We start from the raw sequence: 21,475 nt of genomic DNA on the forward strand, positions 1-21,475 counted from the left end.
TTTTCCACTGAGAGTCACAGGAGAGCTTCAATCTCTACGCTGCTAGAAAATACTTTGAAGCACTTCGCACAGGTTCCTATTCCACTAACACACAGACATAGTCACTCACAAAACTGCAGCACCCGAGGGACACCCACGCATAACACACAGAGACAAAGCATCCAATCAGTATAAATATTTCTGAATTCTGTCACTGTTATACATACAACATAGCTTTTGTTCCTGCTGCACTGATTTATTTGAAGAAGTCATTTCTCCTCTGTTCTTTTCTTGAAGATTGCCCATGAATCAGTCTGAATCAGACTTCAGAGAGTATTTTGGGTGTCATCACACACTGGCACAAATCTACTTTGAATAATGCAACAATGAGACATTATTATGAATGTTTTGCTGCCTTAACAAATCAAAGGATCAGTGTGTTGTACCCAGAAGCGCTGCTTGTCAACAGGTAGCGCAGGCAACTGCTTGGGGACCCCAGACCAGTAGGTCTGTAAACCACAGCAGTGACCCAAAATGTGCACATTTTTCAATGACAGTAGGAAATCTCCCTAAGGGGACCCCGATTAAAACCATTCACTCTTGTTGCCTTGCAAATCATTTATGAATTATTGCTGTGAAAACCAAAATTTGTCAATGAAAGTCAACCAAGGAAAATGAAGAGGAATTATCCGTAGGATATATTTATAATATAATCATTTATATGATTATAAAGTATTCATCCAGTTTTCAACCTTTGCCCTTCTTGTGCTAAAGCTCTGAACTTATAACTGCTCAAATATAAACAATAGGGTCATGTTCAGCTGGTGTAAAAGAGTCAATAACCCAGATATTATTCATGTAGGCTTCATGTCAAAATGCCAATCTGCTTGAACTTGACACAGTTTTCCTGTTGGAGGTGTCGTTTTGCGTGACGTGGGCATTAAGTTTTATTTTATTTAATGCTCTCATCAATTTTCCAGAAGTTGCTTTTCCACTATTGCGTTTAACCTTAGAACACTAATGTTATTTTCACCCATGCGACTGTGGTCAGGTGAATGTCATTGTGTTGCTGCTGTCTGAGTTGTGTGGGTCTTTGGGTAGGTTCAGGCTGACCCTTGACTTCATTGAAGGTAGGCATGTTTCCCTGCTCCAATCCCTGGTTTATTTTCAACAGGCACCTGTTCCCATGATTTTCACCCGACGTTAGTGATAGTGAGTCAAATATTTCCCACACTTGTCAGTAATGCAGTGAGAGACGTAATACTTCACCAGACAAGGCTCACTTGTCCCAGGAACAAGTGGACCATTATTTATTTTCTTAGGAAATTTTCATTAACAATTCCCTAATTTTTCATTAATTTTAGAGACCTGTTATAGGGTCCCCCCATGATAACTTATTTTTCGTTTTATTGGACTTTGAATAGGGGGAAATAAAATAACTTAAATGTGCCATGTATTATTGTACTTCAATACATTTTGATGTGAAGTATGTTTTGTTGGGTATATTCTATCGGGTAAAATATACACTACATTAGTGATGGTGTTACAAAACTGTTAGTTAGTATTCTAGGGTTAAATTGTGTATACTTCAGTTACAGTAACGGAAAATTCCTCTTTCTCAAAAAAACTTTACCCAGTATGCCCCCTTACCTAAACCATTGGAGTATTACCAGAAGAGAGAACAGATCCAAAACAGATAATTCCCTGCTGTGTGGAACATATCTAAAAGGGAAAAGTCCAAATAGTGTCAGGGCCTTAATTTCTAGAAATGATCTTGTAATTGTTCGGAGTTCATATTCGAAAAGGACTTAGGAAACACAAATCTCTCTCTGAATGAATGATTAATCTATGCAATTAATTCACTCAACTATCAGCCAACAAAGTTAAAAAGTTATTTTATTTTGGTGAAAGGCGAAAAAAAAAACAGCTTGAGAAGATAACCATCATACGAATCATACGAATGATATGGTGATTTTTCTGATACATTCATCTAGTGACAGGAAGTGTTGATTTCCAAGGGGGGGGGGGCTCCCAGTCTGTCCCCTCATTGTCCCTCATAATGCCCGTGTCAACAGGGCCAGGCGGCTTTTTTTGCCACACAGCCGTCAAACAGCAGGAAAATTTCTGTCCAGGGAGACATCCTCTCTTGTAACGGGTCAAAGGTCCTGAGTGAGGAGGATGTCAGGGGATGGAGTCAGCACTTTGGCCCCATGTGGCTACATCATTCTGTCGACAGGAATGAATAGTGAGGGGCCACGAGGGAGGAGGGCCCATGCACTGGCAGAGAGCAGGAGAATGAATCATTTATTCACACAGATGCACTGAGGTCATCTGGGATACATAGATAGTCCTTTGAGCTCAAACATATGACATTATATCCTAAATACTACATTTTATTTTGATGTAACACAGTTGTAGTACAAAGTTTTATACTCTGATGTAATTAAGTGTATGAACTCAAAACAATATACTGTTTCCTCACATGTTATAAACATGTCATTTAGATTACTAGCATGATCCAGTCAGAGCAATGTGGTCAACTCACCAGATGCTTTTGGATGTTCCACTATGTTGGCAGCTGTTCCTAACTTGTGGAACAGTTCACCTGTGAATATCAGAACCGCTACATTCACTGAAACTTTTAAACCACTGCTTAAAACACACATCTTTGAGTAAACTTTGACTTGACGTGACTTAAAAAATAAAATGTATTTTCCCATTTTCCCAATAAAACACATTAATTTCCTACTTAACTGTGACATGACAGGTTATTTATTTATCAAATATAATATAATAATCAGCTTTAATGTTCTCTGAGGGTCTTCAGAATCAAAATCCACCAAGTCGTTAGGGAGAAGAGCAGTGGGGAGAGAACACACCCCTGGGGAGCACCGGCACTGATTGTCTGGGTGCTGAATGTGATGCCCCACAGCCTCACCTGCTGCCTCCTGTCAGTCAGGAATTTGGTGATACACTGACAGGTGGAGGCCAGAACTGTGAGCTGGGTGAGTTTCTGGTGGAGGATATCTGGGATGATGGTGTTGAACGCCGAGCCACAAACAGGATCCTAGCATAGGTCCCCAGGGAGTCGAAGTGATGCAAGATGAAGTTCAGTCTCATGTTGACTGCATCATTACTTTATTGATGCAATAAAAAATATGGAAAAATATAATACAGACATTTACTTATTCTCCGTCAATGCATATAAAAACTAAGCTTATGATATCTTGAAAATAAAACCCTCCAATAACACATACTGTGATAAATTGCAGTTAAGTGTAGTGCGATATTACTCATATTCCTTGTTTCAAGTCATCTAGAAGAGTCCATGACCTCGTCCTGATGCCCAGCCAGATGATTGTGTTTCATATGGAAAGCTACCAGTCCAACATCACTCCAACTCATGGGTGGAGGAGGACATGGCTCAGTTGAGCCTGCAGTACTCATGTCATTGTACTACCACAGCATTTTTAAGGTTTGGCGAAAGTTTTGAAATTATTTTAAAAGAGGAATTCCCCTCTTTGACGCTTCACCACCACCACCACTCAGTCTTAAACAGCTCTGGTTCTTTGCTTTGCTTTGTATATTCAAGAATATTTACTTAATTGCAGCGGGGTCTTTTGTTGTTGCATTTTTTTTAAATGTATTTGTATGTCAATATGTTGTGTTTCTCCCTGATTTTAAAATCACTACAAACAGTAAAGGCCCGGCACACTTGTGCCTACAGCAGTCGCTCAGAGACACGGCATCCTGGAAGAATAAAGTGTCTGCAGAAGAGAGAGTCTCTTGTTTGCAGTCAGACCTACAGTACAAACCCTGAGGCTCCATCCGTCACTGACTGCCCAACTGGCTCCCAGCTTCAGCACAGAGCTCCATTGTCAAGGCAGATGTAGTTAGACATCATGATAAACTCAGTGTTGTTGTTTTCCATTAGTTCTGTGCCTGTCCTCGCTAACCAGATGCTTAATTTCAGTTATTACGTGTATAGCAGATCCCTGATGTCCACAGATGTCTGCCTTAAGTGTGACTGTGTGTGTGTGGACTGTGTGGGTGTCTGAATTAACATGTACCAAGCGGAAATTGGATTTTTATCATATTGTAGAAGTTGGCCTTTGAAATTAAGAATTTGTTGAAAGAGTATTATCTTGTCCAAGCCAAGCAGTTTAAAACACCACATGTTCATTGATACAAACACCATCTGTGATAAAAGTCATGTTTACTTTCTGTAACAGCTAATTGATGAAATGTGTTCATTTATTAAACAGTCAGAAGAGAGTACTTACTACTTCATTTCCTGCTGTAAAACAACTTACACGTTTTCTTCTTGGTCATAAAACTAATAAATAACTCAAAGGCGTCCTTTGAAAGATCCCTTTGGATGTCTTTCATGCCATGTACGTGAATGAAAATATGCATATATGTATATATACGTCAGAACCAAAAAGAATGACGGACCCAAAACTGCAGGGCAGAGTTCGATAAGAGATTGGGAGATGTGAGTTTATTTCATGGCCCAGATTAGTGCATGCAAAATGGCAATGGTACAAAAAAAGGCTATAGGTCATCCATTAGTGAATCCTACAATAAGTACTGACTGAACAACACTATGGAACGCATAACAAACTGGCAACAGGAAGGAGGACACACAGGGATTACACAGAAAATCACGGGATGATGAAAGGCAGGTGAGGACACTTAGGCGGTAAAACATGAGGCGCAGGATCTAGAAGACGGAAACAAGGGTAAGTACAAAATGAATCAATGAAACCAAAATAAATAGACAAAACAAAAAGACATTGGGCGTTGGTTACGCAGTGGTTAGTGCACACTCCATGTATGGAGGCTAACGTCCTCCAAGCGGGTGGCCCGGGGTTCAAATCTGACCTGTGGCTTCTTTCTGGCATGTCATTCCTCACTCTCTCTCTCTCCCTAATTTCCATCCCTGTCCACTGTCCTTTATTGCCACTAAAGCCCCCCAAAATGCCCCAAATTCTTCTAAAACAAAAACTAAAAATATTACCTTAGGTAACTTGATGAACCGTGTCAAAATATCATTATTAAACTTCTTACACTTTCTTTTAAAGATTTATTTTTTGGGGCTTTTTGCCTTCATTCAGAAAGGACAGTGGATACAGCAGGAACTTTTGAGAGAGACATTTGGGAATTACATGTTTGAAAGTATTCACCGATTGGACCCAAATCCAGACAGTCAGCGAAGACTTCTATAGCCTCCTTTCATGGAGCACGGAAACCACTAGGCCATATTAAATATTTTATATTATTAAACCACCCCATATTAAACCTCTAAAAACTAAGAAAGGCCTTCAAAAAATACACCACTGGTTCATCTTAATGTCTGTTGTTGGGGCAGTGGTTTATATAATTTCATGATTTTTTGATTATATTGTATTTAAAATATAAGCATCTGTGTAACACAACCCCTGACAAGGTGTCAGTAGGGCAAGAGAATATTGTGAAATGAATCTCATGAGTGGGAAAGAGTTAAAGTCCTAAATGATAAAGGAAACACATTTTCAAAGTCAAGAGCTCAGCAATGTGAGGCTCAGCCTGCTTGCACACAGATCACTGATGGAACAAACAATAACTTCCCTTCACAGTTTCAGGATCTCATTTCTGCTCTACTTATAGATACATCAAAAGTGGTGGTGTAGCATTTCAATTTGACTAAAAATAAACATTTTCTATTTACTTATCTTTCAGCAGAAATGCACTGCAAAATCTCATATCTTACCAAATGTCTCTGTCTAATTTTTATACAAAAATATCTGATTGCACTTCACAAAAGCCACATTCACATGAAAAGTCCAGATTTTAAGATTTTACAAGCAAAAACAATCAGGCCTGAATTGTTTGTACTGAGTAAAACTGGCTGCCATAGCATCAAGCAAGATGTACTTGATAGTTATCTGAAAATGAGATCAAGATCTTATTTCAAGAAACGTAACAAGAAAGGAAACTAGAATTCAAATCAGGATCAACAAAGTGTCTGTCTGTCTGTACAAATCGACTTTATATGACTTCTTCCAGAGTGCACATATTTGAATTTGAATGTATTTAGTGGGATAGCCCCTTGAGATGTATTATCTCATTTTCAAGGGGGGTCCTAACACAAAAACAAAGTAATACACTCATAGCTCTCTCTCAGCCTCTCCCACCCCACCCCAGCTCTCAGCTGCTGAACAAGACCAGGTAAAGAAATAAAGTACAACATATTTAAGGTGTAGCAATAGAGCGCTTTGTCTTTGAATTATAGTAGTAGTACAGGAAAAATAACAAATAAATAAATAAATAAGTAATCAAATCTAAGGAACCTAAGGAAAGAAAATAAATGAAGTGATGGATTTCAGAGAGGGGGGAAGATTATTCCAATCTGAAGGAGCTTAATATATAAATGACCTGTGATCAATTTCTTTGGGACAGTGAAAAAAAGGATGGTTCATGTGTCTAAGTGAATGTGAGGATGTATATGGAACAAAGAACTGTTTGAGATATGACAGAACATTTGAATAAACACATTTAAAAAGAATCTGCACCCTGTAATACATGCTCCAAAATAAAATGTGATTTGAGGAAAAAAAGAGAACAAAGCAGAGAGAATGCAAATAAGTCAATTCATAAAAAGATCTTGAGAACATTTTTTTTTCCAGTGTATAAATAACCAAAATGTAACATTGAGGATTTTGACGAGAAATTCTAAAAAAAAGTCTTAGTTCAACATAAAAACCACAATATCAAAGTTGTGGTCTGAAATGTCATCTTCCACAACTCATGTCAAGTAACAGAAGACGCAGAAGGACTCAGAGTTACAGGTGTAAAGGCTATTGCAGTCAGTTATGGGTTTAACTCCTGAATATCTTCAGTATCATTATGCAGAAAGAAATATTCAGGAAAAGTCTGTGAGCGCGAGGGGTGATGATGTTGATATCATGTGACCGGTGAGTGATATAATGAAGCTGTTTAATATCCTTTTATGTCCTTTTCGAATCATTTAGTGACGCTGTCATTAAATCCAATTACACAGAGCACTGATATAAACACAACCAATGTCATAACAGTGACAGACTCTTTCACTACGCCCTCTATCTTGGATTTCCACAGCATCTTTTCAATGTCATGTCCTACCTTCTTAGACGCCCACATCTCTGGTCCGACAGGGAAAACTACTGTGTGAGGGACGTATTTGATTTAGTGGATTGGAGACGTCTTCAGGCGCAGGTTGTCCTGAGTGAATGTGTGACAATGGCTTCAGATACAAAACGATTTGTAAGCTGCAGGCTAACAACTGTTTCTGTTTTTAAGTCGAATGAATACTGAGGTCAAATTAACCACATTGGTTTATTCTGTAGTTTTAACCTTAATGCGCCACTGATGAAAATGTTTGTTTTTTTCTCTTGGCTTAAGTGAGACTCATTAGGGGATAAACTCAGTTCTTATTAGTTTATAACCTCGCACCCGGTTGTGTCCTAATGGAGAGACATTAATCTGAGAGTTTGTGTATTGGGATGTTTCAAAATAAAAAGGCAGGTTTCTCAGGCATCACACATACTGTACAATATATTTTCTGGCTAAATTCACTTTCCAAGTTCCCAACTTCAAATCATCCCCCGACAGATGGTCCTTCACTTTAAACAGTCCATAATGCTGAACTTGTCATGCTCTGGTTTCCAACACAACATTCACCTTCAAATAAACCACATGCCGAAAAAACTGTCCCCCGGTCCTAAACAATATTTTACTGTCTGTGTTTTCACAGCCATATTGCACAAGAGCTGAGGATCGCCAATATGACCTCTAAAGGGTGTATCCATCAACTAAAGCCCTCCATTAGTCCTTTTTGTAATGCCATTGAAACACCTCAGTAACATCCTGTGTGTTGACTTGTGAAGGCTTGTTTGAGTGATGGTGAAGGAAGCCTCATTTTCTCTCTTGTCAACAGCGATACTCCTCATGACGTGGTGGTGTGTGGGGTTTCCATTCACACCTGTACAGTAACTAAGGCGATTAAAGGACAGATATGTGTGTGCATGTGTGTGGTGGTGCAGACGAGCTTCTAGAGATATGTTTTTTGTGTCCATCCCCCAGGCAGCATTAGATGGCTTTTCACCACCTGTCAGTACGTGGAAACACAAACACACACACACACACACACACACACACACACACACACAAACACTAACACGCACTCAGGCCCGGGTTACAGCAAAGGTGTGAATCGGAACCCTGCATTTACCCAAGCAAAAACAACATCTGTCAGGTTCACACGATAGCTCCCCATGTACAGTATGTCCTCGTGTTAGCTCCATGGTTGATGAGGCACACAAAGACACACACACACACACACACACACACACACACACACACACACACACACACACACACACACACACACACACACACACACACACACACACACACACACTCACACAGTAAAACCTCTGAGGTCCCCTCGCATGTCAGAGAGGGAGAAAAAGCAGAGAAAAAGAAAAGAAGGGGGGCCCTGTCAGTGTTTGGTGTCAGCCATGATGGATGGGAAACAGGAACATATGGTTTGCTATTGTTACTCACTAAATCCTCTTTCACTATTGGGCTGTTTGCTTGGTTTCGAGGCGCTGAGTTTGACATGGCTGAGCTAGACCATGACATACAATGCCATTGAGCAAGGGAAAATAACATGAGCCACCTGTGGTCTGCCATGGAGCAAAGACCGTAAGCTGAGGGTGTTATGTGTTAAACGTATTCCAGAACTAAAGAGGGAAATTGTGAAAATGGATAGACACACAAAGAAATGATTGATTTAGAGAAACAATAAGGTTAAAAAGGGAATGCATTTGAACCAACACTGGGCCCTGTCACAAACCCGGAGCAAAGTTTCTTGGCACGCAGCGCAAGTGTCATTCCTAAATTCCTCCTGACAAAGTTATCATTTTAACATCCAGTGCTCCTATCCTTAAAAAGGAAATGAGCTTGCGTCAGCATTAGCGCCCAGGTGTGAGATACCGATATTATCGTGCGAGTTCTATCTGTTGACATGTTCATGTATTGTGTTGTTATAGCCAGGTTTTAGCAAACAAAACAAAGGTGCTCCCGGAGGCGTCCATGTTGCTTGTCCAACTTGTTTGCCAACTTGCAACTGGAAAGCAGTCAACTCAGCTGAGACGTCATTATCAGCTCTGAGATAAATGCAACGCACCTTAAGGAAATCAGGCCCCCTTCTTTCCAATGTCCACCTCTTTCCTGTTATTCCCACTCCAGGTTAGAGCTGGATTTTATATTTTAATTACACGCCTTGCTAGTCCGAGAGGTGCTTCCTTCACTGAAATAAACAAAGACAGGGTGCATTTATTTGTAAAAATATATTTGATTTAAATTGGATATTTGAACCATATTGGTCCATTAGGGTTTCATTTTGTTCCCCCAAAAACATCTCATAGAAAGCATGCAATTTAGCTTCTAATGAGATGCAAATGTTCCCAGAGTTGGGCCAAACAGAGTCAAACATCTGAAGAGTAAATGTTGGACTTTAGCTGGTTTTGAAGATTTGCGGTATAACAATGGAATCCCTCGCTATAGAAGCCTCCATAGCTTTCTCTGTTGGCAGATTTCTATACCATCCAATCTGGAAATTTTTTATCGTCGGGGTGAAGTCAAGTTTCAGCAACCTGAATGATGCAAACCCATCACCTGTTGACATGTGAAATCTGTTTTTTGCACCACCAATTGAGCTTACTGCTAACAGTGGAGTCAGCATGGGTCTATCAGCATATCGTTCTCTAATGCTGCCTGTGACACCTATCACATTACACCTATAATATTGTATTTATTGATTGGCAAGGTTCATTTCTATAAATTAGTGGTAACAAAAAAGAAAGGCTCAGCAGAGCTATTTATACTTCAAACTCCCCACTTTAATCACAGGGAGATGCATGTGGGTAAAGTTTGCATGTGTTTTGCAGTGTGTGTGTGTGTGTGTGTGTGTGTGTGTGTGTGTGTGTGTGTGTGTGTGTGTGTGTGTGTGTGTGTGTGTGTGTGTGTGTGTGTGTGTGTGTGTGGGGGGGTGCACACCTTGAGGCCATATGTGAACCAAATGTGCTCAAAAATGCCACGCAGACGTGCACACACAAACACAGGTATAGCCCGCCCACGCCCACAGACCATAATACGGCCTCTGTACTTTGTGGTTACAGGATGCCAATAAATGAACCGGAACTTTGTGACTGAGTCTCATTTCATCTGATGCAAGAGTGAATGGAAGGTCTACTCACATGTGCACCAGCTTCCTGTTTATGGTCTTATTTGGGATGTATTAACCTTTGATTTGATGTCTTTTGCGGTTCCCAGCTGACACGTCACTAATGATGTGGTTGAAAGACAATTTAATAAATAAAGCATGTCTCCCTCCGTTTTATTAGTTTGTGCTTCAGCTTCAAGAATGCAGAATTTAAGTTAGGAAGAAAACAATGATATCAGTGACATCTTACTGAATGTTGCTAGATAAGACAAACCATCTTTTTTTTTTCTCAAACACTTTATAATTCTGCCTGTGACATTTATTGGTATCTGGCACTGTGATAATTATAGAAGGACATCTGTAAGCAACATGATACGCTTATTGGGATTTCCTTCCTCTCTCTCCCTGAACACTTACACACCATCAGTGTGTCTATCATGAATTAATGTGTTCCAGTCAGGAATACTCTCGCCTTAGATTTAACCATTTATTGCACTTATGGTTTGTACAGTTTTATTTGGCGGTATTGGTTCTGCTCTTAGCTCTCAGCAGTATCAGTGCCACAGATTTTGCTGAGAGTGCAAACCTTTAATTCCCCCCATGGGGACATGCAGAACAGAACCTGAATGCGCATGTAATGATACTGACATCTTGCAGACATAACAAGCGAACAATTCATCCTAGAGTATAAAATGTGCTGACTGAAGCTGGTGGAGGTATGGGTGGTGGAAGGAGAATTTCACAGCAGTGTCTAGCAGCAGAGTGGATGTGATGCAAGAATGGTTTAAATAGACCGCCGTTGTCAGAGTGTGATAATGATTGGTTGGCATTGGGGCAGTTCTCATGTCAGTTGATGGCCGCTCGCAGGCAGGACTACCGTATTCCGCCTGAACTAACGCAGGGCTCCATTAGCCAATGAGCTTTAAAAAATAATTCATTTTGGGGTGCAGATGGCCTAGCGGTTGGGTCGCGACCCATGTGGGAGGCTGTGGTCCTACAGGCAGGCGGCCCTGGTTCATATGTACACTATGTGCTCTAATTTTTTGTTGTGTCCTAAACACATGACAGTTTGCACCAGTTTTGACACGTTACAAATTTTCCAAAGATTCATAGCATTCATCCATATTTTCCGTCTGTAGACCAGTGAAAACTACATCTGTAAACTCTCTGACAAACAGCCAATCACAATGTGCTACATCATCAGAAAAACACACAGTCAACTATATTGTGTAAGATCACTAGCAGACACAGGACGACACACAGATGTGATGTGATAAATGCAAAAAGCCTGATAAAAAATGTAAAAAAAAACAACTTGTCAGGCTAATGACAATAACATCACTACTAAGCAAATGAGATAAGCAAATGAGAAGTCAACAAACAACTGTAGGCCATCTTAGTTAACGTTTACAAAATAAAGTCTAAGAATGACTTGTCACTTTGTTCACAGATGATCAAAGCTAAACTCAGAGATCCCAGCTGTTGATCTGCTATGTACATGCTGATTACCCAGCATGCATCACTGCTGGCGACAAGCCAGTCAATGACATCACAGAAGGTGTTTTCCATCAGCTCAACACCTGCTGTGACATCACTGCAGTTAAACTCATGCCTTACCTTTGTTGATGGCGCAAATACAAACAATAGAGAGCAAACAGGAGTCTCCAAAAATATACATTAGTGATATCGTATTATAAAATTAGGGCCATCAAATGTTTGTTTTCACTGTCTCTATTTCTTGTTTTTTTTAATGAAGCTGGGTTGAAAACATTGAGGGCTCATGAAAGACAGCCAAAAATGTGGACCACATTACATTCACTGAGAGCAGAAAAACAAGTGGCTAACCCTCTTTGTGGGCCCTGTCAGTTGACATTCAGCTGATCCCAGAGGAAAAACACACTCAAAAATAAGTTCTGGTTCCAGCAGCTGCAGTGTTTCTGTTTTACGTCTGTGTGAAGTGATCTGAATATAATCTCTGACAAACTTCTGCCAAAAGTGTAGATCTTTCAAAAGGATGTAATTCCTTATGAAATTACATGGAATATACCCTGCCAAATATCTTTTCTGATTTCTTCTGAAATCAGAAATGGTTTTGGGTTGATTATGAGTGGTTCCACATTAGGGTAAATATGACAAAAAATGTGTCATAATTGACAGGTTAGAGGTCTAACAAACAGCTTTTCACTTCAAAAGGACATAAAACCACCTGAAATTAAACTTACTATTATTTAACAGGGTTTAAGACAATGGTGCTTACAGCTGCCAGCCAGTAAGTGTCCAACATATAAATATTTGATCCCCAGCTCCTGCAGCCACATGTCCAATGTGTCTTTGGGAAAGACACTTAACCCCATATTGCTCACGCTGCTTTATCAACAGTGTATGAATGTGTGTGAACGGGATAAGTTACTTCTGATGCTCAACATAGCAGCCTCTGCCATAAGTGCGTGAATCGGTGGGAATGTGTAGGTGTGACATGCGGTGTAAAAAGCGCTTTGAGTAGTCAGAAGACTAGAAAAGGGCTATACAAGCTCAAGTCCATCTACCATTTACTACAATGCCATGATGGGAAATGAGACAAGATTTACAGCTGGCTACAGGGTTCACCAAGATTGCAGAAAAACAAAAGTTTGTCACAGAAGCTTTCAGGGCGCACTAACCCTAGGCAATCCGTATCGTGACCTACAGCATTGGACACGCAAAGTCCAGTTTGTTTGACTAGTGGGAGTGCTCGGGTACACTTCCTTTGCCCTGGCACAGTTGGAAGAGGTGTGATTCAACATGGACATTTGAATATCCTAATCGTTCCTCTTGTCAACTCATTTTAAACAATAGTGGCATAGTAGGAAGGGTTCACGTTGGATATACCCACAAGAACTCTGAGGTCTTTAGGGAAAATCTGGGACTATCCAGTATTATGAGGCGATGGCGTATTTACAGCAATGTGAGCCACCTGGGGGCTGGGGAGGGAGGTTCAGTTACAGGGCAACTGGGCTAAGTGTAAGTGCGCCCGAAGTTAACATTCAAACGTAAATGATCTAATAACTTGTTTATCAATCTTCTAGATGAAATTGAAATTACAGGACTTTTAAGTCAGTGATTCAAGTTTTGAGATTTTCTTCCAAATACGAAAGAGTAATCTATACTTTACCACCCAGTTGCTATCTGTCCTTTGTTACTCACCTGTAATTTCCATGTGTTTGGCCTATTTTCAAATTCCTGATCATCTTCTTGGATGTATTGTTTGTCTCTCCTCTATTTATAATTTTGAGCTCCACTGGTGGAGATACAACCCTAGCCTCCGTTATTCAACTAAAGAATTACCCATCTCAATGTCTTGCTAGCTTCAATGACACTACTTTAATGGATGATTTCAAACCGAGCAAAAACACATGAGGAGCGTGTTAAAAAAAGAAAAGAAAAAGGTAATCGTCCTCTTTGCTTGACTGTTTCCAGCAGGTCCAAAGCATCATAACTCTCAGGAAAACCTCTAAGCATACTGAACATCATGTAGAGGGATTGAATGTTCTGAGGCCCACATCTGCTAATGTGTGTGTGTGTGAGTGTGTGTGTGGTATGCACCGTTAATAAATACCTCCTTTCATGTGCGTGCAGCTCTCCAAAACAGCAATGTGGGCAGCACATATGTACGTACACATGGCCCTCATTCAAACTGAGGCGACTGTTGGGATCAGAGGCCGTCCACTGCTTTATTCTATTTACAGAGATGAACTGCATGGAATCGTAAACTGTTATGCAATACACCAGCGATGAATACAAGAGCTGGAGGTTATAGTAGCCTGAGTTATAAAAATACTTGATTCATGGTTCCAAAAAGTGTAGCTCACTGATGACCCCTAAAAGCCCCTGGAAACCTAAATCCACAAACAGCTTCTAACTATGTAATTCATCATCTTGTGTACATAATATCAACTCTCTAAAAGTATTAGAAGTTATCTTCCAACCGTTTCTGAGATTTTGTAATTTAAAAGGAAGAATGTGCGACTTTTTGATCCAGGAGATGTCTCCCTTGCGCACCAGCAAGAAACCAAAACAAACTGCTGTTTGGTGACACTTCCGCCATACTGAAGCCTCCGCTCTCCTCCAGCAACACACCTTCAACCTCCCTCCCCTGGCGTTCACATGAAGGAGTTATTAATTGGATCGCAACATAATTGAGCCCCGTTAGGCACAAGCGCCGTACAAAGTTGTCCTTGTTTGTTAGCTGGCTAATGGAAGCTCAGATGATATGCAAATTGACACAGAATGACAGTGATCTAAAAATCCCCCCAAAAAAAAAGCGGTGGCAGAGATATCCAAAACGTTCGTCAAAAAAAGTCACTGAAAAATTAAAGTTGGTGAAAAATGTTCCTAATTGATTTCAGTTATGTTGTGATTAAATGATGTGCCATATAATTTAACAAATTAATTAATTCATCTTTAATATCACCAAAACTAAAACACAAATAACACAATATCAATGACTTTGATTTTGTATTTTGACTCCTATCCTACAGCCATTGACATTTGATGAGGAATGATGGGTCTTAGATGTGTATCATGACTAGTACCATGCCTTTTCTTTGAAGCTAACTAAAACATAGCGGTGTCTGTAATCCATTCAGGTGGTTCAAAGCGGTGCTTGGATTAGCCTTCAAGCCCTAAAAAACGGTTACAGCTTTATCATAACAGATGACATCAGCAGCATGTGTTATATACATTCAGTGCAGCAACTAATTCTTGCCACAGAGTCTTCACCCTCTTTTTGAAAACATCTATAAAAAGACACTTTTATGGCAGCAATTACCAGTTCTCTGCTCTGTATGTGGCTATATTTAGCACGCTAACTGTATGAATAGGGTGGATACATCTGGCTGCACGTCTGTGTGGAAGACATTCTAGCACAGTGTGTGGATGGCACAAGATTAATGTCTATGTATATACTCCTTGCCTCTAAAATGATTCCTTAAATCCAGTGTTTTGTGGGCTATACAGCAGAGTAGGTAAAAAAATACAAACATATTTTCTGTAGAGGTATGGAAACATGCATCTGCTAAAAGAGCTACAAAATAAAATATATACATTTGGCATTTTGTTTTCCTCGTCTCCAGCCATCTTGTTATTCAATCCGACATGATGTAAATAGCGACCCGCCAGCCTGCAGGCACACCTGGCTCTTAAAGGGAACGTGGGATGGCACCCTGTGATTGCTTTGATTCATTTTACACTATAAGCATATGTAGCCATCATATAATCAAGGGACCAAATCCAACTGCTTTGCGCCCTTGTGCCTCATAAAATATCTCTTCAGCTGCTTAATGTTAAATGTTAACTTGCTAGCTTTGTCTAACATATTAGTGCACAGGGGGTTTGTCTCCTTTTTTTTGTTGACGCAGCTAATTTTTTTTTTTTTTTTTTTAGAAGCAGCTGACTAACTCTGCTCAAAATGGGTTAATGAGTTCACTGAGACTGAAAAAAACAGGACCCTTTATCATTAAAAGCCCTGAAACAAAGAGCTAAAAGGTGCTAATTTTGTAGCTATGCACACGACAAGTTACAACTTTTATATGACGAGGAGTCTTATAAATATTGTATATTATTAACAAATTGATTTGTGTATATTCAAAGTATCTACTGGCAGCAAAATCTGCAACCTAACATTGACAGTCTTTCACAGAGCTGTTGGTTTGTGGGGGTGTAATTTGACTGATGTTTTCTTCTAAAATGCACTATAGCTGTGACTATATTTCCACACTAGTGTAGGTATGCCTCACAGTTACTCTGATGCTTGTGTACCACTGCATCTTTGCCAAACCCTTGTCCTCAGGGTTGCCATCCACTGGCAGCACATAAACTGTAATTTCGAGCTAAAACTGGAATGATACAAACCGCAGTAAAAGGAAAAAAAAGCATATTTAAACCAGCACTAAGCTTGTGGAATGAGGCTGTGCCATGCCGCTCTAACCCAGAAATAAGCCAAGACTTGATTTAGACAAATTGTATTTTTCTGTTTCTGTTCTTCTTTTGTTTGTTCTCAGTGGAGGTCATTTGGTGGAATGCATATTTTGGACAACTGGATTTCTTTTTTTAGCAGCATCATATTTAACTGAGATGCATTCAAGGCTGCATTTGAAAATGAATAGAAAACTGATGTTTAAACTGCAAGCTGCCAACATGAAGGTGAATGTATTTCAGCCAAATCAGATGGCCACATATACAAGCGGCTGTCAGTCAGCATCACTGAACTTAAAATGATGCACAAAGCACATTTATAAAAGGACATAGATTTTTGAGAGTATAGATAAACTATAACGTGAGAGTTTGCAGTTATCGGTACAATGAAACAGTCATGTTTGATGAATGAATCCTTAGGTTTAAGGCTGTAAAACAATTTAAAACTGGTAAGGGACTGGATAAATCTTTGAATAAGGAAGACAAAAAAGTACACAATACAAAAAATGGTCTTAGTCAGTATTTGATGACCATTCTGGGAGAATATTTAATGTTGGTCTGGCAGAGCAATGGCGATCTGTACAGCGAACCAACCTATATCAGAGGGGGTACCACAAGGTTCTGTGCTTGTATGGTTAGCACCAAAAATATAAATAAAATAAAAAAAGGTATTAATCCAGTAGATTGAGTTTAATGTGAAAATACTAACTCCATGTTAAAGCAACAATATGTAACGCTCCACCTTAAAAATAGTAGTTTCAAGCACGAGAGAGAATGGTGTCCATCCCATCCACAGAGCATCACGGTCGCCTCTTTTCAGCACTAACTTTGGCAGTGGCCAAAGTTTTCTCGCGAGAAGTACGTATGGCTTCATGGCACCAGGACACGCACCAGCCTTCAGCCAAAAGAAACTAGTACGGCATATCTTAATGTTTGATAAAATTACTGAGGCTAAGAGACAAAAGACGATAGTGACAGCTGAAGCTAAGAAGAGAAAAAGAGAGAGTGACTGAGTAAGAAGCAATGCTCGAACAAATATTGGACAGGCGTTTACATTTATTGTCAGGGACAGAAATTCACCGTTGACTAGACTCAAAGGTCAACGAACCCTGCAAACCCAGGGGTGTCTCAAAGCTTTCCCAGAAGCATAACCACAAAAATCTGAAGCAATAGATTGGAGAGGGGGAAAATACCTTAATCGTACCGTGCCAAAACAAGCATCTGAATCTAAATAATGCCAGAAAATAAACTAAAACACTGCTGCCAAGCAGCTGACTCAAAACCAAAATTGTCCAAGACACCCAGAAAACACTAAACAATATGCAAAGGCTGCCAGGCAGACCTTAAAAGTGAACACAAAAGGCTGGAGAAGTAAAAAAATCCAGCACCTGAAGTTTACTCTTAGAGACTGGCAACAGAGAGCAAAGAAAGAAAGGGTTGGTTTCTGTTTATCCAGACTTACACAAGAGAAAACACAGGGAGAACCTCTCACTACCTCTGAAGGTGAGATAATAAGTCAGCACAGAGCACTGGAGTCCAAGAGTATATATAAGCTCCCCACACCTGAACTTAATCAAGGCCAATCAGTCACACACACACCTGACTGCAGGGAGTTGATTCTCTCAGCAATCTCACAGAGCAGAAAGTTCCCTCACACTTACGCTTAGACAAGCAGTAGGCTACAAGCCTGAGCTGGTAATGTCTCAAAAGCCACGCCCCTCACTAACATGCTCAAGCGCCATTGGTCCAGAAGCGGACCTCAGCTCATGCTTTGAGTGTGGGCTTGTGCATGCATGGGGTAGAGAATGAGCAGGGAGACAGGGAGGCGTCTGATTGGTTCATCAGATTGGTACCTCGTGGCAGACATTGGCCAAAGTCTTTACAGGCTTACAACTGATACAGATAATGGATTTTCTTTGATCCTTTTTCAGAGCACATGAATTATTAATTTCTGTCAGGACCCAAAGACAATTTCAACCAAATTTTAAAAAAGTGTATCTGGAAAAAATGACCAACCCTGCATTTAACGTCAATCACAAACAATGTCACCTACAGAACTGAACTCACCTTGTTCATTCTATGTCTCATGTAACTCATGTATCAGACATCAACAACGTGACTGACTAAATTTGTTCTAATATTTGTGTAATAAGTTATCAAAAAACGGGTTAAAGATTTTACAAATCATAAAAAAAAGGCGTGACAATAAAAAGAAGAAGTGTGACAATATCAATGATACCTGGGTAAGATTGGAAGTTATTATTGGCAGGCATTTTATTTCGCACTTTATACTTGCGGTATTGTAACTGCCTCATGGCTCACTCACATACTTTCATATGAGCCTTTTTTTTTTGCACAACAGCCCTAACATCTGTGTCTCCAGATTTCTGTGCTAGTGACATTTGTTATTTTGTTTGCCCCTCTGCGTCTTTCCCCCTTTGGCAGGAGGTGTCCTTCAAGCCCCATTCTCCTCTCACTCATCCGTCACTCGTCGTGACAGACGGTCCACTATGAAGCAGCTTCTCCTCTGAAGCTGAGGTAAGTGGCAGCTGCGGAGCCTCACAGCAGGGAGTTTTATTTGTGCTCTCCTTTGTTGCTGATGCTGGGATAATTTTTCCTGCAGGCCGCATGCTGAGAAAAGGACTCTTTACAATGATGTTGATTGCTATGCTTTGTCTGGAAGATGTAGTCTAGCATCACAAACAACAAAAAGATAAACCAAAACCAATGCTGCATGTTTACTTCAACAAATAGAGCGCTGCTCTCTTCTGCTTCAAGAAAGTCAAGATCAAGTCAGCGCCTTGGCGTGAATGTTGAAGTCACATAATGGGCAAGGCTAAAGTAAATGTAATTGGATAATTACATTACACCCACAAGAAAGCAATATAACAAAATGCAAAAGTCTATAACAAACACAAAATGACTGAGCAGAGCTCTAGCTTAGGGGAGGAGACACATATGTCTTCTCTTTGGTTGTGGCAGGCAGATACATACTTTGCAGCCAAAAGAAATGTGTTGTTACTTTCTACCAGGATGAAAATGTCCCCTTATTTGTTCTGTGGATGATTTCAGGCATTTTGATTGATATCTTATCTTACTTAGGAGAACATGTTCCACTCAGTGGGGAAGTCAAGCTATCAATTTGACTTTAAATCTTAATGTGCTGTAGATTTTGTTCGAGATTCTGCCGCTTGGTAAACGCTCATGTCAGTTAGCTCTGATAATAGTGAAGGACTGAAATGTTAGCTGCTAATTCTTCCACCTTTTTGTACTGTTTCACCCATATTTTTGACCTGTGGACTTTTTTGTGTTTTTTTTAGCCCAGTGGAATTGGTGTGAAGTCTTCTCCAGTAGGACTACCGACGCATCCAAGTGTCATTTATTTGATGCCCAGAGTAGGCACAGTCTCATGCCTTCTCACATATTTATTAACCTTTAGCAACATTTTTTTAAATAGAAATAGATTTTTTTTAAACATAAAAACAGCTGAACATTTTTTTTTTTTTTTTTTTTTAAAGATTTATTTTTGGGCTTTTTGTGCCTTTAATGGATTGAGAGGACAGTGGATACAGTCATAAATCAGGGAGAGAGAGAGTGGGGAATGACATGCAGGAAAGAGACCACAGGCTGGAAGCAAACTCGGGCCGCCCGCTTGAGATGACAGCCCCCATACATGGGGCACCGCACTAACCACTGCACCACCAGCACCCCAACAGCTGAATATTTTTAAGCTGTCACATAGCTTGATAAGGGACAGCACCTAAGGGGATGAAATGTTTATTATGTCTCCAAAAGACAGCGGAGAACCTAAAAAAGCAACAGGAATGACAAAGTAGAGTCATGCAAACTCCATGAATTTATTCAAGTTATAATGCAAACATTATGAAGTTAATTTCAAAGTGAAATCAGAGACATGTAAATGGTTAATACCTTTGGTATTGGTTGGTCTTTTGTCATCCTATTTGGAGATATATAATATTCTTCTGCTAGTCAATGCAGAACATTTCATGATGGGAACTCCCCAGTTCATCCCTTGCATTGATCAAGTCATTAGCTAATTATTGAAAAATGCGTTGCTATTAACTTTGTGTAACCACAACCCAGCACATTGTATTACACACCCTAGACTTTGCTGTCAGGGAATCATATTTTGGAATTGTCATCGCCCATTGAGTGCACATCATTTATGATAAATCACGATTTTTCAAGGAAATATGGGTTTCCAGATGTCAGTTTTAATTTAAACTGAAGGATGGCAATGTTTATCTAAACTATGGATTAAGATTTGGCAAATAGCCTGAATCGAGAACATGTTTTTTGGGAAAACATATTTTCATTGTTCGATTAGGCAACCTAAGTGTTGATACATGAATAATGCCATCAACATTAATGTATGATCACATTTAAATAAACCAGTTAAGACGAATAATGTCTTAAGGCAAGGAATAAATATAAAACAATGTTGCCTTCAGATGTTGGCCTTTCTGGCGTTCACTCTGCATAAATATGTAAAGATAAAGCATGTCATTTTCTTCACAACTGTGCTCCTACACATGAGAGCTCCCTCCAAAGGGCCAGATAGTGTAAATAGAGGCTCCAGTCGAGTTTGTCCAGGAGAAACAGACGTGCTTGTCCCCCCATGTGCCTGATCAAAGGCAGAGTTAGTGGAAATGAAAACAGATAAAAAGGCCCAGTGAAGGAAACATCTCAAAACAGCGAGCTGAAAATAACACATTCATCATCGTTTCAGTCCCAGCTGTAGATGGACTGGAATTAATCAGGACTACAAAGCAGGAACAAAGTCTGCGATGCAGGCCCGAAGAGGCCTGTTTTACTTCAGCTAAATCCCTCTTTGTTTACAGACTGGGTTTAAACACTGTGACAATTCACAAATACACCTGATCTGTCAGCATTATGCAATCTGTTGGTTTTGAGTGGCAGGGTAAGAGTAAAAACTGCTAAGACTGCCATGTTCAAGCAATACACTTATTAAGGATCCAATCCACTTTTTTGATATATGAATAATGGATAAAAAAACATGTTTAATAAATAAATGGGGCTTTTATGGCCTTTATTCAGATAGGACAGTGGAGCGAGAGTGTGGTGTCACAAGTGAGCTGGACAAACAGGGAGAGCACACAGTTTTTAAGTTATATAAGATATTATTTATTGCAAACTAAGGCAAATCATTCTGATCAAAGAATATGCAATCTGTAAATCAGTGGTGGTTGTAAAGGCGAATGTGTGAAGAGTTGACAAGAGAGAAAAATTAAAGCATGAGAAGCAAGCTTAAAT

The sequence above is a fragment of the Labrus bergylta genome, chromosome 20, assembly GCF_963930695.1.
Source record: "Labrus bergylta chromosome 20, fLabBer1.1, whole genome shotgun sequence".
Lineage (NCBI taxonomy): Eukaryota > Metazoa > Chordata > Actinopteri > Labriformes > Labridae > Labrus > Labrus bergylta.